This window comes from Salvelinus sp. IW2-2015, linkage group LG27 (genome assembly GCF_002910315.2).
Source record: "Salvelinus sp. IW2-2015 linkage group LG27, ASM291031v2, whole genome shotgun sequence".
In the NCBI taxonomy this organism is placed as follows: domain Eukaryota; kingdom Metazoa; phylum Chordata; class Actinopteri; order Salmoniformes; family Salmonidae; genus Salvelinus; species Salvelinus sp. IW2-2015.
The window spans coordinates 18289668-18310814 of record NC_036867.1 but is presented as its reverse complement, the minus strand read 5'-3'; the positions used below and the strand labels follow the sequence as shown (position 1 = coordinate 18310814).

General features: G+C 42.0%; 1 protein-coding gene across 6 annotated transcripts in view; it reads right to left on the bottom strand.

The window, feature by feature from the left end:
• The window catches only part of LOC111953758 (dnaJ homolog subfamily B member 6-like), a 73521-nt gene extending 53132 nt beyond the window's left edge, over positions 1 to 20389 (bottom strand). The window contains exon 1 of one of the 6 annotated variants that reach the window (XM_023973228.2): positions 20198 to 20389. The gene's annotated coding sequence lies outside the window, so the exon portion shown is untranslated. Of the gene's footprint in view, positions 1 to 1627; positions 1878 to 4313; positions 4403 to 4572; positions 4664 to 20197 lie in introns of those variants that run through there. The other 5 variants (XM_023973232.2, XM_023973234.2, XM_023973231.2 and 2 more) reach the window with 5 other exon arrangements.
• Between the last annotated feature and the right edge of the window lie 758 nt (positions 20390 to 21147).

Genomic DNA, 21147 nt, shown 5'->3' with positions numbered 1-21147 from the left:
AGACAAGACGGTTGGAACCAAAAATCTCAAATTTGGACTCATCAGACCAAAAGACAGATTTCCACCGGTCTAATGTCCATTGCTCATGTTTCTTGGCCCAAGCAAGTCTCTTCTTCTTATTGGTGACCTTTAGTGATTTCTTTGCAGTAATTCAACCATGAAGGCCTGATTCCCTCCTCTGAACAGTTGATGTTGTGATGTGTCTGTTACTTGAACTCTGAAGCATTTACTTGGGCTGAATTTCTGAGGTGCAGATAACTCTAATGAACAGATCCTCTGCAGCAGAGGTAACTCTTGGTCTTCCTTTCCTGTGGTGGTCCTCATGAGAGCCAGTTTCATCATAGCTCTTGGTGGTTTTTGCGACTGCACTTGAAGAAACTTCAAAGTTCTTGAAATTTCCCGGATTGACTGTCCGTCATGTCTTAAAGTAACGACGGACTGTCATTTCTCTTTGCTTATTTGAGCTGTTCTTGCTATAATATGGACTTGGTATTTTACCAAATAGGGCTATCTTCTGTATACCACCCCTACCTTGTCACAACACAACTGATTGGCTCAAACGCACCAAGGAAAGAAATTCCACAAATTAACTTTTAGCAAGGCACACCTGTTAATTGAATTCCAGGTGACTACCTCGTGAAGCTGGTTGAGAGAATGCCAAGAGTGTGCAAAGCTGTCATGAAGGCAAAGGGTGGCTACTTAACACTTGTTTTGATTACTACATGTGTTATTTCATAGTTTTGATGTCTTCACTATTATTCTACAATGTAGAAAATAGTAAAAATAAAGAAAAACCCTTCAATGAGTAGGTGTCCAAACTTTTGACTGGTACTGTATAGACTAGAGCATACAAAATGTATACCTAGTGTTAGAGCTGGGTAATATATCGCCTTTTAAGGTATACTGGTATGAATCCACATATGGTATGGATCCTATAATGATAAATTGCTACAGTGCTATATAAAGGAAAAATTCTACATATTGGACAACTTCAATGTTAGTCAAGTCCTAGTTTGGTTAAATATAAAACAAATCAAAATGGAAAACGCCCATTAAAACCACTTAAAATTATAGGCTGTGTCTATCATGCGTCTCAGAYTAGGAGTGCTGATCTAGGATCCTTTTTTCTTTTAGATCACAATGAATAAGATTACACACACAGAGGGAACCTGATCCTAGGTCAGCACTCCTACTCTAAAATGCTTGATACATACCCCCTGATCTAACAGTAGAGCATGCTGAAGGAGATCCGTCACACAACACAGGAAGAAATCTCCCTGATTTCATTACTGTGGCCTCACATTGTTCAACACCTAATCATTAAGACTAAGTAGGAATCATTATGTGAATAGGGCTGGTATTCCCTGTCTATTTTGAAATCACATACGATGTTTAAAAGAGTATTGATTCATTACAGAGGGAGTGTTGAGAAACAAAAAATATACAAAGAGAGAAAGACAGAGAGAAAGAAAGAAAGAGGGTGAGAAGCAGTGAACAGGACATACAGAGAGAGAGAACGAGAACGAGAGAGAGAATACAATACTGCAGTAAAATGGCCAGTCATCAAAATGGCATACGCCCTATTGAGCAAGATCACCACAAAATGTCAATAGCTCAAGGTGCTTACCTACTGGTAGCCATGAGGCTGTTCAGCAGAGACAATGTACTAACAGACAGAGGTATCTTAAATAATGGTGTTAGGGTCTCTATGCATCCCAATCGAAGTCCCTTAGACAGCAGATCCCAAGGCAGTTAACCCACTGTTGCCCGATCGCCAAAGACGTGGATGTCGATTAAGGCAGCCCCCCCCGCACCTCTCTGATTCAGAGGGGTTGGGTTAAATGCGGAAGACACATTTCAGTTGAAGGCATTCAGTTGTACAACTGACTAGGTATCCCCCTTTTCCCTTTCCCAATGGTAGATGGACACTGAGCAGTGAGAACAGACCTGAGGCACAGCGCTATGCTCTAGTGTGCCTCCCAAAATGACACCCTACAAGAGCGAGACACCGATGTTTCCAGATGAATCTACGCTGGGAGAAGCTCTGTGCTGTACGATGGCCAGCAAATGATCTTAAAACAAACTTGACATGTCTCCACTAACTGCTCCCGAGTGGCGCAGCGGTCTGAAGCACTGTATCTCAGTGCTAGAGGCGTCACAACAGACCCTGGTTCGATCCTGGGCTGTATCACAACCGGCCGTGATTGGGAGTCCCATAGGGAGGCGCACAATTGGCCCAGCGTCGTCCGGGTTAGGGTCTGGTCTGGGAAGGCCGCCATTGTAATTAAGAATTTGCCTAGTTAAAAATATATATATATGACTACAAAACACCATAGCTGTGTTCAAATACGCATACTGACATACTGTATACTACATACTATTAGTTCATTTTAGTATACTGTAAACTGACAGTATCGTTTCACTTGAGCATACTAGCGCTTTGCCCGTCTACCGTCTAAGTTGATGCTAGTGTAACGGATGTGAAATGGCTAGCTAGATAGCGGTGGTGCGCGCTAATAGCGTTTCAATTGTTTACGTCACTCGCTTTGAGACCTTGAAGTAGTGGTTCCCCTTGCTCTGCAAGGGCCGCGGCCTTTGTGGAGCGATGGGTAACGATGCTTCGTGGGCGACCGTTGTCGATGTGTGCAGAGGGTCCCGGGTCGGGGCGAGGGGACGCCGTAAAGTTATACTGTTACATTGATGCTGTTGACCCGGATCACTGTTTGCTGCGGAAAAGGAGGAGGTCGAAAGGGGGGTGAGTGTAACGGATGTGAAATGGCTAGCTAGTTAGCGGTGGTGCGCGCTAATAGCGTTTCAATCGGTTACGTCACTCGCTTTGAGACCTTGAAGTAGCGGCCTTTGTGTAGCGGTGGGTGAATGTTGTTGATGTGTGCAGAGGGTCCCTGGTTCGCGCGAGGGGACGGACTAAAGTTATACTGTTACACTAGCTTGTTAGCATTACAAATGACTTGACATTTTACGATTTCGGGTGTGTTCGTAAATTCAATCTGGAGTGCCAGAGCGTGCTCTGGGCATTCGTAAATCCAGAGCGTTGTCAGATTGTCTCTTCGTAAATTCAGAGCGTTTCGCTCTCAGAGTGTTCAGAGTGCACACACTGGACACTCTGGCCAAGGAGTAGGGTTGATCCGAGCATTCAACTGCAGTCAAGCACCCAAGTTAACTGGCTAACATTGGCTAGCTACTTCCATAAACAAATGAGAGAACACCTCACTCTGACCATTTTACTCGCCCTACCAGAGCTAGTTAGGCTGTTTTCATGTTATCCAGAGAGTTGGTGACTGACTGTGCTGCTGGCAACAATTGAATTAGGCTTTTTTTTGCCGACGTTTACTGACACCGGCCATATTCAACTGGTGTTGAGCGTTAGTAAATTCATTAGCTATTCTGCGTGAGAGAGCTCTGAAATCGTAGTATATAGCCAGAATTAACAATGTCCATTAAAAACGCACAACGACTATACGACTTAGCTAAGAAATATGAGAATAATCTAGTCAATAAACATTGGGTAGTTAGTTAATATACTGCCTGGCAAATTCGATGTATTAGTAGCCAACTAACATTAAGTAACTAGGCAACATACAGGTAACGTTACATACTGCTTTAATGCTATGTGGTTCGTAAGGATAGRGTAGGTAAAAAATTGTCAGCCAACATAACGTGTAACTTATTTGAAAAGTCATTACATTGCTCAACATATTCTTAACATGTCATAATTAGTTAAAACAATGAATTTTTATCTGCTTTCGTCGGACTTTAGATGCATATTTTCCGTKATTTTCTTCAAATAAGTGAAACCACGCCCATTTTCTGAAGAATTGCATTATGGGCCCTAAAAGTACAGCGARAGTGTCCACTGCTTGTATACTTTGTATTGTGGTGAATTTAGTACGACATCTGGGAACTTTTGGCATACTAACTATATCCATACTCAATTCACGTCACAAAAAGTATGGTTAGTGCGGATAGTATGAGTATTCAAACACAGCTCATGATCCCACTCCACACTAACGATGGYTCAAATCAGCCCTCGTCCTCAACTAAACCTGAAACCGTTGTGCAGCCCATGTTGTCCAAAGATAGACGGACAAAAAGCCACCAACGAAAGTCCTATACATGTTCAAAGCTAATTTAGCCATGTCAACTATATTTATTACTCAACGTCAAACACACATGGGCCCAAGCCCAGATTTAAAACAAAATGATAAAGGAATTATGCTTGTCAAATAATATCTTCTTAACTACATAAACAAACTGATAAACAATTAAATCAACTTTGTAGAGTGATCAGTTACCAGTTCCTCTCGGAGTCCAGTTGTATCCTGTTTGTTTGCTATTAATAGCCTCTGTGCCCTTTTCTGTTCTGTTGTGAGAGTGAGAGAGACATGGCAGACAGACAGATGACGGTTCCTCTCTCAGATGAAGGCTCACACACCACAGGGGTTTAGAATGGGAATTAGTTGTGGACAGCGAAAAGGGCAGGAATATTAAAAAGCAGAAAGTTTGAGGAAGCGTTGATAAACAGTGATAGAAAGATAACGAATCTCTCTTTACCTTCTGTCCCGCTCCCTCGCTCCCTTCCAATAGAACTAGATCATGAATAAGACAGTCATGCTCAAGGCACACATTCACAGCTGAGAGCAGAGCCCTTGTTCATGAAGTGTTTAATCATGGGAATGCGGATATCGGATCCGTGTTGCCTTTTAGATCATATTAAAACCAGATTGCATGGACAGGGAGGACCTGATCGTAGATTAGCACTCCTACTCTGAGACACTTTAAGAAAACGGGGCCCGGACACTGATCCATCCATGATTGGCTCTTTCATTTTCTCCACAATCATCTCAATGTCTTGACCCGAGGCTCCCTCATCCCCCATCATTCCCCTCAGGCAGGTTTGTAATGCTAGCTAATGGATCAGACTACTGTCTGTGCTTGCTTGCGTGCGTGTGTCCGAGCAGTGAATGTAGCTCAATCAATCCCACATTTCTCCTATTTCACAGGGGGTGCACCTACACCTGGTGTCTTTTGATCTGTGGAAGGGGAGGCACAAGCGCTCACGCAAGATTTGGCTCTTGGTTGCCGAGTTTAGGTCAATACTACATTACATCCATGTACTATCAATTGACAAATATATTTTATCCATATATGCAGAACGGCAGCACCACACTGTTGCAGTAAAATCCCAATACAACAAGTGAGTGTAACAAGCTGTTAATGACCTTTATGTTATGAATGCCTATAGGTTATGGATGCCCAGACAGATGGGMCTGGAGAAATGTAACCACTCAAATTCATAGATAGAGCTATCGATGCAAGGACTGACCATACATGATATCAGTGTAAAAAAAAGCTTATATTCTGTACAGTTTATACAGTGTGTAAACAGGATGAGCAGAATGAATCCAAACAGAGCAGAGCTAGGAGGGAACTACCAAAGACGTTCCATCCTGGTTCCACCACTCACACTAGTCTAACATCTAAACCTCTCCCCCCAGAACCTAAATGGAGCGCTCTTGCAAGATTTGATTCTGGGTTTCCGAGATTAAAACCATTTCTCAGTTCTTTTTTAGTACTGCTGTGCCAAATTACACTTCAAGGTGGAAGCTTATGAAGACAATATTTGATGAAAGCAACTAAAAATATCTTTCATGTGGATTCAGAGAGTACACAAGGGTGCCAAGATATTCAATCTTCCCAGAAGGTTTGATTCAATTGAAAAATTAAAATGTGGTAAAATGAGAACTAATTGTTTGAGTTTGGATGGATACCATGGGGCCAGCATGTCAAAAGAAGGCGTGTGTCCACACGCTCATAAAAATCTGTTTGACTGGATCAACTACAGATTACTATCTAAAGCCCATACTAGTATCAATATCCCCATACATACCCAGTTTGTACAACTAGGGTTGCAAAGGGTCGGAAACTTTKCAGGAAATTTCCAGAAATGTTCCATGGAAAGTTAAGCCTGGGAATTTTGGTAATTTTACTTAAATTCATCAAAAAAGTTAGCTTAAAAACAGTGAACCTTTTTTGTGGGATACACATAAGGCAATTCTGGGTCTTGTGGCATATTGTGGTTAAACTATCCCCAATTCAATGGAATTGCAACCCTCTGCATGCACAATGCATTCTTCCATCACATGTGCAGTGCACTCGTCCATCACATGTACAGCTGATTCTCAAGATCTTGCACACTAATGAGATGCTATTGAGCCCACACCACTACTAGACTAAGATTTTTTATTCAACAAGCAGGATGCACAGGATAAACTGAGAACACCCGACAAGGCCGACATCCCCGTTATCGGCAAGAGAAAGAGACGCAGGTACAGAGGACACAGAGCAGAGTGCCTCGTAAGGATCCGGAGAAGTCAATATTACTCACCAATGTACAATCATTGGACAAACTAGACGAGGTACGATCATGAATATCCTACCAACGGGACATGAAAAACTGTAACATCTTATGTGTCACAAAATCGTGGCTGAATGATGACATGGATATTCAGCTAGCAGGATATACGCTGCACTGGCTAGATAGAACAGCACACTCTGGTAAAACGAGCGGGGGGCCGTCTGTGCATATTTGTAAACAACAGCTGGTGCACGAAATCTAAAGAAGTCTCTAGATTTTGCTCGCCTGAAGTAGAGTATCTTATGATAAACTGTAGACCACACTTTTTGCCAAGAGAGTTCTCATCTATACTTTTCGTGGCTGGTTATTTACCACCACAGACGAAAGTTGGCGCTTAAACCGCACTCAGTCAGCTGTATAAGGAAATAAGCAAACAGGAAACCGCTCACCTAGAGGCGGCGCTCCTAGTGGCCGGAGACTTTAATGCAGGGAAACTTAAATCAGTTCTACCTAATTTCTATCAACATGTGAAATGCGCAACCAGAGGGAAATAAATTCTAGATCACCTGTACTCCACACACAGAGACATGTGCAAAGCTCTCCCTCACCCTCCATTTGGTAAATCTGACCACAATTCTATCCTCCTGATTTCTGGTAAAGCTAAAATTAAAGCAGGAAACACATGTGACTCGGTCTATAAAAAAAGTGGTCAGATGAATCAGATGCCAAACTACAGGACTGTGTGCTATCACCTCCTGGAACATGTTCCGAGATTCTTCCGATTGCAATGAGGAGTACACCACATCAGTCACTGGCTTTATCAATAAGTGCATTGAGAAAGTCGTCCCCACAGTGACTGTATGTACATACCCCAACCAGAATCCATGGATTACAGGCAACATTCGCACTGAGCTAAAGGGTAGAGCTGCTGCTTTCAAGGTGCAGGGCTCTAAGCCGGAAGCGTATAAGAAATTCTGCTATGCCCTCCGACGAACCATCAAACAGGCAAAGCACCAATACAGGGCTAAGATTGAATCGTACAACACCGGCTCCAATGCTCGTCTTATGTGGCAGGGCTTGCAAACTATTACAGACTACAAAAGGGACGCACAGCCGCAAGCTGCCCAGTGACACGAGCCTACCAGACGAGCTAAATAACTTKTATGCTCACTTCGAGGCAAGCAACACTGAGGCATGCATGAGAGCATCAGCTGTTCCGGACAACTGTGTGATCACGTTCTACGTAGCCGACGTGAGTAAGACCTTTAAACAGGTCAACATTCACAAGGCCGCGGGGCCAGACGGATTACCAGGACGTGTGCTCCGGGCATGTGCTGACCAACTGGCAGGTGTCTTCACTGACATTTTCAACATGTTCCTGATTGAGTCTGTAATACCAACATGTTTCAAGCAGACCACCATAGTCTCTGTGCCCAAGAACACTAAGGCAACCTGCCTAAATGACTACAGACCTGTAGCACTCACGTCCATTGCCATGAAGTGCTATGAAAGGCTGGTAATGGCTCACATCAACACCATTATCACAGAAACCCTAGACCCACTCCAATTTGCATACCCTCCAAACAGATCCACAGATGATGCAATCTCTATTGCACTCCACACTGCCCTTTCCCACCTGGACAACAGGAACACCAACATGAGAATGCTATTCATTGACTACAGCTCAAAGTTCAACATCATAATACCCTCAAAGCTCATCACTAATTTAAGGATCCTGGGACTAAACACCTCCCTCTGTAACTGGATCCTGGACTTCCTGATGGGCCGCCCCCAGGTGGTGAGGGTAGGTAGCAACACATCTGCCACGCTGATCCTCAACACTGGAGGCCCTCAGGGGTGAGTGCTCAGTCCCCTCCTGTACTCCCTGTTCATCCACGACTGTGTGGCCAGGTACGACTCCAACACCATCATTAAGTTTGCAGACAACAACAGTGGTAGGCCTGATCACTGACAATGACGAAACAGCCTATACGGAGGTGGTCAGAGACCTGGCCAGGTAGTGCCAGAACAACAACCTATCCCTCAATGTAACCAAGACTAAGGAGATAATTGTAGACTACAGGAAAAGGAGGACCGAGCACGCCTCCGTTCTCATCGACGGGGCTGTAGTGGAGCAGGTTAAGAGCTTCAAGTTCCTTGGTGTCCACATCACCAACAAACTAGAATGGTCCAAACACCCCAAGGCGGTCGTGAAGAGGGCACGACCAAGCCTCTTCCCCCTCAGGAGACTAAAAAGATTCAGATCCTTCAGATCCTCGAAAAGTTCTACAGCTGCAACATCGAGAGCATCCTGACTGGTTGCATCACTGCCTGTTACGGCAACTGCTCGGCCTCTGACCGCAAGGCACTACAGAGGGTAGTGCGTACGTCCCAGTACATCACTGGGGCTAAGCTGCCTGCCATCCAGGACCTCTCCACAAGGCGGTGTCAGAGGAAGGCCCTAAAAATTGTTAAAGCCCCCAGTCATAGACTGTTCTCTCTACTACCGCATGGCAAGCGATACCGGAGCACCAAGTCTAGGACCAAAAGGCTTCTCAACAGTTTTTTCCCCCAAGCCATAAGACTCCTGAACAGGTAATCAAATGGCTACCCGGACTATTTTTGTGTTGCCCCCCCCCCCCCCCCTCTTCCTCTTCTTTTACGCTGCAGCTACTCTGTTTGTCATATATACATAGTCACTTTCACTATACATTCATGTACATACTACTTCAATTAGCCCGATTAACCGGTGCCCCCTGCACATTGACTACCTGGACCATCTGCATTGGGTTGGCGGGTGGTGGGTGGCGGGACACCTCTTTTACGCTACTGCTACTCTCTGTTCATCATATATGCATAGTCACTGTAACCATACCTACATGTACATATTACTTCAATTAGCTCAATTAGCTCGGTGTTTGTATATAGCCTCACTACTGTATATAGTCTCGCTACTGTATATAGCCTCACTACTGTATATAGCCTCACTACTGTTATTATTCACTGTCTTTTTACTGTTGTTTTTTTATTTCCTTACTTCGTCTATTGTTCACGTAATACCTATTTTTTACTTAAAAAGTGTACTGTTGGTTAGGGCCTGTAATTAAGCATTTCGCTGTAAGGTCTACCTACACCTGTTGTATTCGGCGCACGTGACAAATAAACTTTGATTCGTTGTTGTTTTTACTCATTTTTGCCTAATCTTTACAGGACCTAATGTAGAAGGAAAACCTGTGTACATTTGCAAATACTGTGCCAAATCATATGTGAAGAATGCAACAAAGATGCAGAATCATCTGGCCAAGTTCATAAAGTTCCCTCAGCGCTCACAACAAGCAACCTCTGACAAAAGTCCCTCTACATCTATTCGAGGTGAAAATGATGAATCAGACACCTTATCGATAGCAGCAGCTCATTGTCCTCCTGGAACAAAAAAACTCCTGGAGTTTTTTTGACTCAATGGAGGAACGTAGTCAGAGAAATGCTGAAGAATGTCTTGCTCGAGCTGTGTATGCAACTTGTTCACCTCTGATGCTCAATGGCAATGTGTATTGGAAGAGATTTCTGAATGTTCTTCACCCAGCATGCACCCCTCCAACCAGACATGCTTTATCTACTCATTTGCTGGATGCAGAGTTCAACAGAGTTCAAGTGAAGGTCAAGCAAATCATAGAGAAAGCAGACTGTATTGCAATCATCTCTGATGGGTGGTCGAATGTTCGAGGGCTACATCATCTCCACTAGAAGTCGACCGATTATGATTTTTCAACGCCGATACCAATTTTTGGAGGACCAAAAAAAGCCAATACCGATTAAAATCGTTCAATTTTTATATATGTAATAATGACAATTACAACAATACTGAATGAACACTGAACACTTATTTTAACTTAATATAATACATAAATAAAATCAATGTAGTCTCAAATAAATAATGAAACATGTTCAATTTGGTTTAAATAATGCAAAAACAGTGTGTTGGAGAAGAAAGTAAAAGTGCAATATGTGCCATGTAAAAAAGCTAARGTTTATGTTCCTTGCCCAGAACAAGAGAACATATGAAAGCTGGTGGTTACTTTTAACCTGCCTGGGTCGCCAACAGCCAATGAAATTGCAGGGCGCAAAATTCAATCAACAGAAATCTCATAATTAAAATTTCTCAAACATACAAGTATTAGACACCATTTTAGGTGAAAGCAGAACATATCATTATGTTAGATCAGCAACTAGTCACAGAAAGCATACAGCCATTTTCCAACCAAAGAGAGGAGTCACAAAAAGCAGAAATATAGATAAAATTAATCACTAACCTTTGATATTCTTCATCAGATGACACTCCCGGGACAACATGTTACACAATACATGTATGTTTTGTTCGATCAAGTTCATATTTATATCCAAAAACCTCAGTTTACATTTGGCTTTGCCTCCAAACATCCCGTGAACTTGCACAGAGCCACATCAATTTACAGAAATACTCATAATAAACATTGATAAAAGATACAAGTGTTATTCACAGAATTAAAAATATACTTCTCCTTAATGCAACCGCTGTGTCAGATTTCAAAAAAACTTTACGGAAAAAGCAAACCATGCAATAATCTGAGTACGGCGCTCAGACAACAAATCAAGCCAAACAAATATCCGCCATGTTGGAGTCAACAGAAGTCAGAAATAGCATTATAAATATTCACTTACCTTTGATGATCTTCATCAGAATGCACTCCTAGGAATCCCAGTTCCACAATAAATGTTTGATTTGTTCGATAAAGTTCATCTTTATGTCCAAATACCTCCCTTTTGTTRGCGCGTTTAGCCCAGTAATCCAAATTCATGACGCGCGATCACTAGGTGCAGACAAAAAGTCAAAAAGTTCCGTTACAGTCCGTAGAAACTTGTCAAACGAAGTATAGAATCAATCTTTAGGATGTTTTTAACATAAATCTTTAATAATGTTCCAACCGGAGAATTCCTTTGTCTTCAGAAATGCAATGGAACTCAAGCTAACTCTCACGTGAACACGCATGGTCAGCTCATGGCACTCTGGGAGAGACCTTACTCAATCCCCTCTCATTCGCCCCCACTTCACAGTAGAAGCATCAAACAAGGTTCTAAAGACTGTTGACATCTAATGGAAGCCTTAGGAAGTGCAATATGACCCCATAGACACTGTGTATTCGATAGGCCAAGAGTTGAAAAACTACAAACCTCAGATTTCCCACTTCCTGGTTGGATTTTTCTCAGGTTTTCGCCTGCCATATGAGTTCTGTTATACTCACAGACATCATTCAAACAGTTTTAGAAACTTCATAGTGTTTTCTATTCAAATCTACTAATAATGTGCATATATTAGCAATTGGGACTGAGTAGCAGGCAGTTTACTCTGGGCACGCTTTTCATCCAAARGTGAAAATGCTGCCCCCTATCCCAAACAAGTTAACGTGAGTCTTCAATATTCCCAGTTAAGAAGTTGTAGGTTGTCATTATTATCGGCATTATGACGCGTCAACTATWTCTCACTATACCATTTGTATTTCATATACCTTTGACTATTGGATGTTCTTATTGGCACTTCAGTATTGCCAGCCTAATCTCGGGAGTTGATAGGCTTGAAGTCATAAACAGCGCTGTGCAACAATCATTACTAAGAGCTGCTGGCAAACGCAGTAAAGTGCTGTTTGAATGAATACTTACGAGCCTGCTGCTGCCTACCACCGCTCAGTCTGACTGCTCTATCAAATCATAGACTTAATTATAATATAATAAACACAGAAATATGAGCCTTTGGTCATTTATATAGTCAAATCTGGAAACTATCATTTTGAAAYCAAAATGTTTCTTTCAGTGAACCGTTACGTATTTTATCGAACGAGTGGCAACCCTAAGTCTAAATATTGCTGTTACATTGCACAACCTTCAATGTTATGTCATAATTGTGTAAAATAATGGCAAATGAATTACGATCTTTGTTAGGAAGAAATGGTCTTCACACAGTTTGCAATGAGCCAGGTGGCCCAAACTGCTGCATATACCCTGACTCTGCGTGCACTGAACGCAAGAGAAGTGAAAATTTCTCTAGTTAATATTGCCTGCTAACATGCATGTCTTTTAACTAAATATGCAGGTTTGAAAAATATATACTTTTGTGTATTGATTTTAACTAAAGCATTGATGTTTATGGTTAGGTACATCTGTGCAACGATTGTGCTTTTTTCGCGAATGCGCTTTTCTTGAATCATCATCCGCTTGGTGAAGTAGGCTGTGATTCGATGATAAATTAACAGGCACCGCATTGATTATATGCAACGCAGGACAAGCTAGTTAACCTAGTAATATCATCAACCATGTGTGGTCAACTAGTGATTATGTGAAGATTGATTGTTTTTTGCTAGCTAGCACTGTTTTAATGCTAGCTAGCAACTTACCTTGGCTCCATGTCCTTTTGATGCTGCATTCAGGTAACAGSTGGTCAGCCTGCCACGCAGTCTCCTCGTGGATTGCAATGTAATCGGCCAAAATCGGCATCCAAAAAGGCAGATTACCGATTGTTATGAAAACTTGAAATGCCGATTAATCGGTAGACCTCTAATCTCCACCCCTCAACCAGTATTCTACAAGAGCACAGACACAAGGGACAACAGACACACCGGTCTCTACATTGCAGATGAGCTGAAGGCAGTCAATGACCTTGAACCACAGAAGGTATTTGCATTAGTGACAGACAATGCTGCGAACATGAAGGCAGCTTGGTCTAATGTGGGAGGAGRCCTACCCTCACATCACACCCAATCTGCTCCTCAAGGACATCAAGGCACTGAAAACAATTGATACACTACAAGAGAGTCAAGGAAATGGTTAGGAATGTGATGGGTCATCAAGTTATAGCAACAATCTACCTCACTAAGCAAAGTGAGAAGAATAAGAGCACCACATTGAAGCACCCCAGCAACACCCGTTGGGGGTGGTGTTGTCATCATGTTTGACAGTCTCCTGGAGGGGAAGGAGTCTCTCCAAGATATGGCCATATCACAGTCTGCCGATATGGACAGCCCCATCAAGAGGATCCTCCTGGATGATGTATTTTGGAAGAGAGTGGTAAGCAGCCTGAAACTCCTGAATCCTATAGCAGTAGCCATTGCACGGATTGAGGGAGACAATGCCATCCTGTCTGATGTTCAGACTCAGCTTGCAGGTGTAAGAGAAAAGATCTATACTGCCCTGCCCACTTCACTGTTGCTCCAAGCAGAGGAAACTGCAGTTCTGAAATACATCAAAAAGCGTGAAGACTTCTGCCTGAAGCCCAWACACGCCGCAATGTAACGTAAACTCAATCACTTTTGTACATCGCCTTGGTCCATACAATTGACCTTATTTTAGTGCCCAAAAAACGTAATACTTCCAGATCAACTGTAATGTCAATACCATTGTAAAGCACAATTTCTCCCCTTTCCAACAAATTCCATTACGAGACCTTCATGATGCCCATCTCTGCATGATTCAAGAAGGCAATGAGCTCCGTCGGGTCTTTTTAAAAATGGCGGGTGGGGAAGCGAAACTAATGCATGATAGTGAGAAGGACAGATGTCGTGTGGGAAAACTGCTTTTTTTCACTTGATCTGTCCAACTTATCACCTCATCGCCTCTAAAATGTAAATAAAACACTATAAAAAGTTTATATAATGTGTCACCTATTTGAAGGTTTGTGTCGAATTTGAATCGGGTTTTTAGGGCGGTGCTAAAGTGATCTTCAGAAGTAAACAGCGGCTTTGAGAGTCATGATCGCATGCTGTGATGATGCAAAAAATGACTAGGTATCTCCCCCTTACCCCCGTCACTGTCCCTTTCTTGTTTTTAAACGATGAGAGAAGTGCTACACCTGGTGTAGAGAGATTGTAAGACAGAAATAGTTGCTTTATGCATGCTGTACGTTACCGCATGACACGTCATGATGTAACAGTGGGTCTGTTTTTTCAACTTTTCTCCAATACTATAGAGCCATTACCATGTCGATCAACGCTTGAATAGAAACGTAGTTCACTCCCCAGATTTTGAAGTCAACACAGTCGCTACAGTCCCATTAGTTTTCTTTGCAGCCTCGTTTGAATGTCACGGTTGCGCACATTTGTACGGAATGGGGTGAGTTTACGTTACATGTTGGACCCCAAGTATGCTGGCAAGAGCATCCTATCTGGTGCAGAGATGAACAGGGCCTATGGTGTCATCAATCAAATTTATTTACAAAGCCCTTCTTACATCAGCTGATATCACAAAGTTCTGTACAGAAACCCAGCCTAAAACCCCAAACAGCAAGCAATGCAGATGTAGAAGCACGGTGGATAGGAAAAACTCCCTAGAAAGGCCAGAACCTAGGAAGAAACCTAGAGAGGAACCAGGCTCTGAGGGGTGGCCAGTCCTCTTCTGGCTGTGCCGTGTGGAGATTATAACAGAACATGGCCAAGATGTTCAAATGTTCATAGATGACCAGCAGGGTCAAATAATAATAAATCAGTGGTTGTAGAGGGTGCAACAGGTCAGCACCTCAGGAGTAAATGTCAGTTGGCTTTTCATAGCCGATCATTCAAYGTGGTCATCACTATCGTGTCTCACCACCTTGGCCTGGATGAGGGCAAGGTTCTTGGCAGTCTGGTGAAGTACACTTCCAAGCAAGGGCTTTGGGATGGAGATGCAATGTGGCAGTCATGCCAACATATCTCATCAGCCACCTGGTGGAAGGGACTTCGTGGATCTGAGGCTGTTTCCCCTTTTMCCTSCATCATCCTGCAAATCCCACCAACATCAGCCACCTCAGAGCGCAACTGGTTCTTGTTTGGGAACACACACACACCAAAGCACACAACAGGCTGACCAATACAAGGGTTGAACAATTAGAGCAGACAACAAGCCATCCTCAGCAAGGTTGGAAAGTGACAGTGAAGATGAGGCTTCAGAGTCTGATGTTCAAAAGGTGGACATTGAGGAGGTCCAAGGAGAAGACATGGAAGTCTGAGAGGAAGACAACCAAAGCTTTAGTTTCTATACTATCATTTTACAGATGTATGTTTTMGGAGATGCGATGGATCATTGAGGATCATTCAACATTCCCTTTCTTTTGTTGTTCAGTGAAATCATCCCATGTGAAGAGTCAACTCATTTAATTAAAGTTCAATTCATAACTAAATTATGATTTTTTTTTCATTTGGAAGGATTTAATAATTTGCAATTATGTCTACTTATGATAAGGCAAAAGGTTTATGTTTGTCTCCATATGATATGGTAAATATATCCAATGCAAAAAACATCTACATTTAAATGGCATTAATATGCATATATTTCCATTAATTCCCCTATATTCCCGTTAATTCCCATATATTTCCACGGGAAGTTTCCACCTCTGAATATTCCCCAAAATGTGCAACCCTTTGTACAACACACTTGACAAAGCAGTGATTGAACAGAGTTTGTCTGCACAAAAAATGTTTACACAACTGTATGCATCACAAGAACATCAGTTGTATCATAACCATTGTGATGTCAAATGCGTTGTACATCGGTTATACAACCCGAGCGTACAGGGTCAGTGTGAAAAAGTCTAACCTCATCAGTAATGCCCTGGTAAACGAGAGGTAGTAGAAGTAGGCTACTGGAACAGTTCCCATTGCTCAGGGCAAGTTCTAAAATATGACTCACGTCTTTGCCAGCTAGTGAAAACAGAATTAGAGGGAACAGAGCGAAGTAAGCCAGCCAACAGAATTAGGGAGGAGTACTATCATTAGCTCTTCCTAAGAACTCTTTGCCTACCTCTGTGTAAAATGCAGGTGAAATAAGCCTAGCGAACTTGTTTTAGATTCCCATTAGTCTGGGATGGTAAGCGTTGGGTCTAGTAGTGTGGGGGATGCAAAAAACTCCACATCAGACATTTTAGTTAATTCATGCATAACTTCTGTATGTAGGCTGCATGTAAGAACTGATTTTTATAACTGGCATCTAGTGAGAATGTGGTTTCTGTGACATAGGGAACAAAACATAGTGTGTTAAATGCCCAGATTAGTGGCAGCATGCTGTAAAGTCATTGTGAGCCCACTAGAATTCAGGCATCCTCATGGACTCCTGTCCTGTGCTGGTCAGAGGTGGTGGCCCTCTCGTGTCACTGGTTCCCTTTTAAAAAGAGGCGTTTGGGGTTGTTACATCCATTTCTGGACTTGATTCTTGAAGAATTTAACTTATAAATGCCTTATGAGCTTAGTTCAACTGTCTTACCCCTTCAGAATGCTAAATATAAAACTTGTTTTACTCCATTGTTATTAAACACTAGATGGTTAAATAAAAATTGTTAAAATGGTCATTTTGATCTCATGGATGGTCAGTCCTTGCATCCATAGCTCCAGAGCCGGCCCGCCCATTAGGCAGGATTAGGCGGCCGCATAAGGCATCAGATTGACGAGTACGGCATTTTCCGAGCTAAACTGACGAAAATGCAGATCCAACAACACATCACATGATTCTGCCCAAAAACTATTTATCTCATCCAGTGGCATGAGCTATTTAGGTGAGCGCTGATGCCGCCCCCTGATAAGCAGTGCCCACCTTGCCAAAGTCAGGGGCGCTAAATATTTAGCTTGTTGATGCCCAGCGAGCCTCTCCAGGGTAGTGTTGAAGAGAAAACGCTGCGGCGCTACACCAACATTACGTCAAAAAAGTATCTAACATAAATCATATAGCCTATGTTAGAAAGACTGCCATTTTCTGTAGCCTACAGGCTGGAGATCAAATTTATGACAATGTCATGAGACATTGATCTACGTTGATCTACGTTGATCTACGTGCGTGTGTGTGAGTGGAGTGGGATTTTTGTAGCAGTGGACACTTTTTGGTAACATGATATCCTTGCCGGTCCAACTCACAAAAAAACTCCTCGCTTGGTGAGCAAAAAAATAAATTAAATAAAAATAAAACACCTGCTAGAGAAGACAGATTTTGGGCCCAGTTATCCCTTTGCTTCTTCCTCTATGGTAGTAGCTAGCTGGCAACCTGGCTAGCTGGCTTTAGCCTGGATKAAAACATTTTTAGCTTACCACATCTCCATGTGAAATAATCAGATTTATCATTTTTAGAAATATGCCCTGGCAAATATTCTTATACTTGCCAGTGTAACCTAAAACATTATTCCAGTTTGATGTGGTGCTTGTGTATTAATTAACATATCAGCTAAAAATAGAACGTCATGTTTTGGTCACAGAGAGAAAAGCACTTTGCCTACAGAAGGTTCTCCCATTTGACTATAGCCTGGAACCACAAGTTATTACTTCTAAACAAAATACCTTTTGGGGTGGATTCTTGTTGTTTGGTTTACTGTTTGAACAGTCGCTAAATTATATTTGGTTATCAATGCAAAATAGGCTACTTTGATGAATAGCCTATAGATCAGATCAAGGAACCAAGCGACAACACTGCGCCAACGTCTGTGGAAGGAATGATTTGCCGAATGCCGGAGCGTATAACAAGAAGCCGCCCCTTTGGTGGGAAAAAACGACATGAAACACTGAGCTAGGCTCTGTATCTTTTATCTCCACAGTGTGTGAATTTACCTTAACCTGGCACCCAATCAAAAAAAAAAAAAAAAGCGCTTTGATGTGAATATGACATGACCATATCCTAAAAACATGTGAAAGTAAAATGGACAATAAGGAATGGAAAATCAGGCTACTCACAATTGCGGTCCTTGAGTTTCACCCCGTGGGCTAAATTGTTATGATAATCAGTGATTACAAGTTTGTATGCCTCAATTTTTGACGAGCTGCATCATAGCAGCGGGGGAGAAAGAAAAAAAAAGGATAACTCCTGAGCAAGTTGGGTAGCTGACATTGAGTTTAAATTGACAAAATGATTAGTCACAGGAATCAGGACTATTAAAGCAAATGCAACTGCGTTGTCGCACATAGTTCTGAGTTTTAGTTTGAATCAGAGTTTGATTATTTGTTCAATTGGTTAGTTTGGTTTCACATTGCCAAATGTCAAATGAACTAAAATGCCTAAACAAAACAACGTGTTCATACAAGTCATTTGTTTATTATAGAAAAATGCTCACATTAAAGCCATCTATGATTATCAAGATGCATAACTTATCCCAAACTTCATATTACGTTCGCTTTGGTCTTACAACAATGCGGAAGGAAACAACGTACTAGCCACTAACTGCAAGGTGAATAGGCTATATTCAGTAGCCATAACCCCAGTATTGCCCTCGTCTACCCTAATCTGCATTGGATGTGTTCATAAATACGCTGTTACTCACTCAACGCTTCAGATCTAAAGTTATGATGCTGCGTGCATTTCATCAAATGCTCGCAGTCAAACAACCAATAATACTGCATGCCTCTGGTTCTTTTCCTGTGTTTGGTGAGTGTGGATAGTGTTCACACCAGTCCAAACGAACTAAGGGGGGAAACGAACCAGAGTTCGGAAGAAAAAAACACATTCCAAACCAATTTAGTGTGAACAAACAGTAGGTCTACCAATTCCATTGCGGAATGACAGTGTAAACTACACTATTCTAGTTCTGCAGGGTTTCTTTTTTGTGCCTTGCCTAGGGCAGCAGAACTACCAGGACTGGGCCTTCATAGCTCTGTCTATGAATTTGAGAGCGGTTACATTTCTCCAGCACCATCCCCTCACCAAAAGTGCGACGGGGTGCCGACTTTGTTGTTGTTTGAATAACAGATTATGCCTTTAAAGCCTTATTTTAACAATTTAAGCTTAGCCCTGCTCTCTTTCAGGGAGTTTACTCTTAGAAGTATTGCTTATGAGAGTGTTTAGGTGAGGTATGTGGCATTTCGAAAGTGTTACGTGACCAAAAGTTAAAAATAAGTAGCCCAAAAGTTAACAACCAGATGACATATTAAATACAGAGATCTCAAATATCACAGAGTAGACTGTAAATTAATGACTGTTTTATCACTACTGTTAGAAAGTAAAAAATGCCCTCTGTGAGCTTCCCAGTCTGAGTGAAACAGATATTAAAAACCTATACATTCTGGGAAGATCTGCTATAAGCCTCAAACTGTTAGTTTGCAGTGATGGAAAATCCTATCTAACAGAAATTGAAAATAAGAAATTCTCTAGAACATCACCCGTGAGGACACCTTCACTAGGGGGAGCAATAGAACTATCACTACTCTTCAGTTCTAGTAAATTCCAGAAAGTTCAAGATCACTTAAAACCAACAGAGTTTGGGTTATATGTAAGTTGAGGTGGTAATTGAATGACAGAATTACCAGTTACTGTGCTCTATTGATGGAAAAGCATCACCTATGCCTCATTGCATATAGTAAAATACTTTATACTTAATATTTATTAATATCTTTTAGTGGATTATAATGGCAATTGATAAGTATTGACGATTACGTTTATCATTCGTTCTGCCTGTCATTCTAGATGTGATAATACTACGTATTCACCACTACCTCCTTGAAATGTTCTATCAAATGCATGTCATTGTAGTATTGTATTCTCTTCTGCTGCCAATGCTGCACTGACAAATACACAAATGCAATAGGAACTGTGAATCCATTGAACTAAGTTGACACACATTGAAAATGCATGGCAATAACTAAAACGACACTTATAGTCGTGACCGCGGCTCTCCAGGTTGCGACATTGAAACACATTACGCGCATCTCAGTAGGCTCTCGACGCTGACAGTAGCGGAATGCCAGGTGGATTTTAACGCTGACAAAATGAACCCAAAAGTATAATCACCAGCGACAGCATTCATGTCAACAGTGAGATACATATGATAGCAATAAAGAGAGAAAATGCTCTCACCTTCCACCCCAGCCGAGGAAATGTGCCCGTGTCTTCGTTTACTGACCTATGTGACTCCCAATCCACTGGGTTATGTTTTAGTGACCCCTCTATGGTTGTAAACTGTGCGTCTACGGAAATGATGCTCGTGCTTGGGCTACCTCATCAGCGTTTGAACTGAGCAACTCCTACACGCTTTTTCTGATCTCATACACACATTGATAGTCTCGTGAACTCTGACTGTAAAACATCCGTATGCCTATATGAGCTGCAACTGATGCGCTCTGCGTATATGTGTTTGTGAATACCACTGTCGCTTCCCGCATCAGACCGAAGGGGTCGGGAACAATGTTGGGAACAGTTGGGAATGGAGAATTGCCAATTTGCACGAAGGTTGATTACTCAACACTGTTTAGTGTTTCAACGTTAGAAGTGTAGCCTATGAAGGAATACGAAAGTATTGGGTTATTGTAAGTGGCGATTTTAGCAAGTAAATCTTGGAGGGGCAAACTCCCCAATTTGTGTGTACATGCATGCCAGCAAAGCCACTACACAACACAACACTAAACAATACATTAATTGGACTATAACGTTTACAAACGGTGCCCACAAACTGTTAGGGCCTACATAAAGCTGTCCCAACAGCAGAGTCCCAACAGCAGTCCCAACACTGTTACACCTGGCTATCAATGAAAACTGGCAGCGAAACAGTTCATTCAGGCTCATTCACTTACTGCCTTTAAAAAAACAGCTGATATGGCTGACTTGCTTAAACAAATGTGTTTTTTACTGACAATTGAGATGTCCCCTTATGCCATAGTTTGTATGAGCGCATAAAAGGCAATCCGTAATTTCGATTAAGATATTAATGAACAAGCTAGGATGGACGTAGTCAATACAACTCTTTGTTCAGCACTTTTGAAATGCACAGTGACAGAATTAATAACATGGGCCGTTCTTACAGTATTGTC